This window comes from Chenopodium album, chromosome 24, assembly GCF_948465745.1.
Source record: "Chenopodium album chromosome 24, dcCheAlbu1.1, whole genome shotgun sequence".
In the NCBI taxonomy this organism is placed as follows: domain Eukaryota; kingdom Viridiplantae; phylum Streptophyta; class Magnoliopsida; order Caryophyllales; family Amaranthaceae; genus Chenopodium; species Chenopodium album.
The window spans coordinates 29,347,665-29,353,770 of NC_137857.1; the positions used below are offsets into that span (position 1 = coordinate 29,347,665).

Consider the following 6,106-nt stretch of genomic DNA (forward strand, 5'->3'; position numbering starts at 1 on the left):
GAATTTTGGAAGTACGGAGTTTTATTGTTCTCCGTATTTAGATACTCCTCTCATCCTCTGTAAAATTGAGCTGATGTTACTTTTTGTACTTTTGGACTTTGGGTATGGGTGTCCAAGTGCCAAACTAAAGAAAAAACTCCATCCGTTTTTAAATACTTGTTTCATTAGTCTATGCGCCGAGTTTTTGAAGATATAAAATATAGAAATATTGTAGGGTTAGTGGAAGGTAAATTGGAAAAGAGAGAATCTAAAAGAAATATAATCAGATCCCACCAGTTGAGAGAAATGAATTAAGGCCCTGTTTGATTCACCTTAATTTTGCTGAACTGAAATTATTTTTACTGAACTGAACTGAATTTTACTGAACTGAAATTATTTTTACTGACCTGAAATTATTTTTACTGATTTTCTATTATAATTCTTCTTTAAGAAAACTGAATTTTATTGAACTGACCTTATTTTTACTGAACTGAAATTAATTTTACTGAACTGAACTTATTTTAACGGAACTGAAATTTTAAAAAGAACAGGGCCTAAGTATTGTAAAAAGTTACCAGATAAAGAAATGCAACGAGTATTTAAAAACTGCCGCAAAAGAAAAGTAGAGTAAGTATTTTAAAACGGAGAGAGTAATTTATAAATGGTTGTTTTGAGAAGAGGAGATGAAGGGATGGTTAGTCCTTCCATCTCCCTCCGTGAAATGGGGGTTTGATTCATCACAATCCTCATTTTTGTGTTAGGGTGGAGGACCTTCTCCGTAGTTTAACCATTTTTAAGAAAAAAAAAAAGTTATAAATGCCCTATATATTTTATAAATGTTGGTAATATCACACTTGCTAATGCATATAATTTAAGTTATATTGTAATTAAAATTGTTGAAAGTTGACATTTAAAAATAGTCTTTGAAGAGAAATATCATCCACTATATACGGAGTGCATCACAAAAGAAGAGGTAAGTGTATGTTCTCATGAATTGAACTGAGCTGATTCGATTCTAAACGAGTAGTTGAAGAAATTAATTCTAACCAGACCCTTGCAAACTCATCTGTTGTCATTACTAATTGCAGGGCCCTAGTAAGGGAGCTCCACCCTCTGGAATTGCACTTTGAAGAGCGTGAAGCAGATGCGAGGATGAACCTGGAGATTATGAACCAAACTTGTTTTTTGTATAATCCACCTCCAATTTGTATGTTAGCTTTTGACAGAGAGCATAGCTCAGAACATGTTAACCAAACTTTTTATTTGGCTGGTGATATCCCAGCTTTGAATATTGGTGGTATATTGGTATTAATTCTCGCATTTTCCTCAAAAAAAAAAAAAAAAAAAAAAAAGGAAGTGAACTGAAGTGAAATTAAGCTAAAGAGAACAGGCCCTAAGTGTATTTTTCCTCATATGGTCTCTAGTCTCTCCACTCACACTTCTCGTCTCTCATATCCCTTAATATAAATTATTCACTCACTATCATTTTATTTCTACCACAAAACGCACTTAAATAATATTTAACATTCAAAATGTTTACAGGAGAGATTTGGAATTTGGAAACACACAAAAAAAAAAAAAAAAAAAAAAAAAAAAAAACCTTAGTAACCTCAGCCATGGTTCTACATGCATTACTAAGTACTTCGCTAAAATCACAGGTAATCAGATTAGCCCAGTAACACGGTAAATCTTGTTCTAGCATGTAACAAAATGGATAAAGCTAGATAGATAATATGCAACATTAACATTACCAAACAATCCTGTAATTGCATTAACGTTAGAAACCGAATACTTTCCCCCTGGACGCAAGAATCCTCACGGCCATGATTGATAGGGGGTGATAACAATAATGTTTCATCATCTCCGGCCATTGTATGAGTTTGTTAAAAAAAAAATTTAACCTTCTCTTGATACCATGCTAAAATATTTATGAGAATATGATAAATTGAATAAACTCAATCACTTGAATTACAAATATGATGACCATGGCCAATAAATAATACATCGTTTTCTAACCCGATAGAATTAGGAAATAATCAAAAATATCAAAAAAGATATTATGCTAGGCATAAAATATATACTAAGCATAATATTTCCCAAAATATATCCTCCAATACCTTTGGTATCAATAATCATTACCCTTCTCAAACACACAAGTTTAATTGGTTTTTATATCATAGTTAAACCAAACAAGTGAAAAGATAAGGGTTTGTTAATTTTCTCCTCTCATTTGTTTTCTTTTCGTTTTTACATGTGCAAGCATTTAACTAAATTTGTTACAATGCACAGGATCATCTACATGTTGTGAATGGCTTTCCATAAAAAGTTATTTGCTTTCAACAAATTGGCTAGACAGGGATTGCAACTTCCTGAGTCATGCGAAAAATCTGGACTCAAAGTGATTAGAATAATGTAAGTAGACTATATTATTGTTAATTTATCATTTGGATGCTATCTGTTGATACTTTACTATTGCATAGTAGATTTCTTTCTGTTACAGAAATATTTTGCAGACAGAAACCATAAAATTAGTTCAGTTTCATCATATCCTTCATTCATTGTTAGTGGATGTTGGTTGATTTGTTAAGGGCGTCTGAAAACAGAATTTATAAGAAGGTATGCCATCTTCGAAAGACCAAAATATGCAGCTTAATGAAGAACATAAAGTTGTAGTAAAATCCTGTCCATATAATTACATAGTAGAGCAGGACATATAAAGTGGTATGCAAATGAAGATTAATTAACAACCTTGGTAAAAGTTGGAAGGAAGGCGATGGGTGAGGATGACCTCAAGTGGGGTAGTTTTGAGGTTGGTTAGTCCAAAACCTTCAGTCATGTCGACAGTTTCACCTGATGTAATTGAGATGTCAAATCCATGGAGTAAATTAGCCAGTGTAAATTGCATGACCGGAAGGGCGAAAGATATACCAGGACATATCCTCCTTCCACTTCCAAAAGGCATATATTCAGAACTTTGGCCTCGAACATCATAGTCTTTGTGAGTTGTGACTTGTGAGAAACCTTTCAGGACAAAATTCCAATGGGTCTTCCCACACCTGTGGATCTCTGTGTATCTTGTAAAGATTGACATAGAGTCGTGTCCCAGCTGGAATTTTGTAACCACTCACAACACAATCTGAAATAGCTTCTCGAGGGACTGAAAAGGGTGTAGCAGGGTATAGTCTCATACTCTCCTTGAGAACTGCTTGCAAGTAGACTAAAATCTTGAGGTCTGATTCTTCCACCTGCCTTTCTTTTCCCACTATCGTGTCAAGTTCAACATGAGTCATCATTAGGATATCTTTATTGTTGAGTAGCAATGATAATGCCCATGTCATGGTTACTGCTGAGCTGTCTGTTGCCGCTAAGATCATTGCCTTCCGAGTTCCAAGTACAAAGAATATGTTAAATGTTCGAAAATTTATCAACAAATAAAGAGCTATAAATTTGATGGAATTTATTAGAGGGGCAGAGGGTTAGCTAATGATACAAAAGGGGGTTAGGAATGGCCCATTACTATCTCACTAGTTATAATTATTCCTGACATTAAGCAGTATTTTGTATTTCTTGGTAAGTAATGTATGGATTAGCTCTAATATCACTTTGTTTTGAGATTGGAGCTAATAAGATAATGATTAAACTTAGGTTAGCATATTAGTTCATTTTTATCAATCAGCACAAAACTCACTGACCTGTTACAACCTCTTACAACTGTATAAGACTAGCTCTTTTTCCCAAAACGTCTCAAAATAAGTTCAATTAAGGCTATTATAGCTTAGTTCATAACTAAAATTAGCTAATCTGAGGTCATTTTTGAAAAATAACCTCAGATTAGAACAAAGCTATCATGAAAACATGTTATCAGTGTCATATTTGTTTGCTTTTGTCATAAAATTAGATTGTTCAAGCATTATTTATCAAACACTGATATTTCATGATATAGAAATCAATTTTAAGGCATTTATAAAAGTTCTTACCGTGCAAGTGGATTTGATGATTGTAATTGTTTCATATTTTGAAGGCTTTTCCTGTCCAGACTCGAAAATACCAAGCAACACATCCAAGAAGTCCAGCTTTCCTTGTGCCTCTTTAGAGCTTCTTTTTTTATGTTCATCCAACCACCTTTGAACTATATGATCAATCTCTTTTGCTGCATTCTTCATTTTTTTCTCGTACCCTCCAATATCAAACCACCTCAGGAAGGGCAGTGCATCAGCAGGGACGAATGCGCCTCCCATTTCGAAGAAATCCCTGAATGCCTTGGTTCATGCTTATATCTTTGAACCACTTTTTCATGTCTGTTAATTCAGACCTGGCAACTGATATACTCTTCATCGCTGATCTTACCTCAGATATCCTGATATGCTTAAGCATCTCTACCCGATGGGCAGACAGTAGCTCGACAGTAGTAATCTTACGCATCTCATGCTAGTATTGGCCATATTTGCTTAAGCCCAACATGACACCATTGTAACCCATATGTTCTACAAAGATTGTATGAGGAAGGTTTAAGAATACTTTGTCATTGGTGCCGCCCAAGCATTCTTTCGCCATCTCTGCTGTGCTTATAACCAAAGCTCGGTGGATACCGAGCTTAATCATAAAGACTTGACCATATTTATCTGCTAGTTTTCCCAAGGTTATGTGAGGAAGGCCTCCTAGAAGATGTAGATGGCCAATAACAGGCCATGAACCAGTTGGCAGGGGAGGTTTCACATTGGTATCAGTTCTCTTTTTTCGTCGAAACAGACAGTAGAGAATTAGTAATAAGGCAAGTAGGCTTATAGCTTCAGTAGGGAGCTGAATTGGTAGTCGAAACTTAGATTCCATTCTGTTTTACAGTTTTTTTTGTGGTGGTGACTGAAATATGTGTTTCTGAAGTTTTTTTTATAAGACTTCAGCAAGATAATTCTGTCATGGGATTCTTCATATTATATGGTTATAAATACTAGATTAGTCACTTTTAAAATGTCAGTGCCAATTCTACTAAATTTTGCTTTCTTTGAAAATTTTTAAAACTCTTCATAATCTTCCCACTGGAATTTGTTTCCTCTTGTTGTTACAAAAAAAAAATGTGTCATAAACTGTAATGTATTTGGGCCATGTATTAGCAAAAGTATTTGAATAAGCCAGAAAAGGCTCAAAAAGTATCTGACCTTGTTGTGGCTTGGAGCTATGGAGGTGAACATGGATTGATGGCTACATTTATGTTCACTGTTTTTATTTTTTTTTTCTTTTACTCATATTATTGACTTTGGATCTATGATATCCCTCTAATTTAACAAAGAGAGCTAAATTTTAAAAAGATTATACATTAAGGCGATTGTATAAAAAACAATCATGATTATTATTTTGTATTATGTATAATTTACCAATATTTATCGAAGTAGAGTATGTGAATAGTGCAAAGTGAATGTGTAAAATAATAAAGCTGAGAGAGAGTACTAGTGTACAATAATGTCATTTCGAGTAGTACTGTTAATGCATTTAAAATATGCTATTTCAATAACTTTAATGAATTGTGTTAACATCTATTTCTTGCCAATTGGAAGTTTGACAGTTTGTGACCACAAAAATGTTTCAACATGACCCAGTTTAATTTTATTTTTCTACTTAGGTCCTCTTTGGTTTAATTTGGTGTAAAATGTTTTCATGAAAAATGATTTTTTTTTTTTTTTTTCTCTTTATTTGGTTTGTTAAGGAGTGGAAAACAATCATCCAATGGTGGAAAATAGCATCCCTTAATGATATAAAACATTTTCCTTTACAAAATATAGAAAATCACATTTTCCTTCCTCTTCTGTACCTCCTTTTTACTTTCTTCTCATTTATCCTTACATTCTCACTCCTATTTTTTTTTATCTTTCTTTGTATGTAACTAGACAAAGAAAAACTATTTTTGCAATTGTGTTTTCCTTGAAAAATCGAAATGTACTAGCTTGCCAATTACAGCAAGGTTATAAATGAACTGAACATGATCCACTCAAATATACTACGAGTCTACGACTATCACTTGGCAAAGATTTGAGCTAAAGGCATCTCTTTTAAACACAATATTATGGTATTATCCTATAAGCAATTGAAAAAACAGAGAAATAAAAGTGCATATAGTTATTAAACAGCCTGC

The 6,106-nt window shown here is 33.5% G+C and overlaps 1 pseudogene; it reads right to left on the minus strand.

Moving 5' to 3' along the window:
* Positions 1–2,719: 2,719 nt before the first annotated feature.
* Positions 2,720–4,956, minus strand: LOC145610776 (flavonoid-6-hydroxylase pseudogene; annotated as a pseudogene).
* Between the last annotated feature and the right edge of the window lie 1,150 nt (positions 4,957–6,106).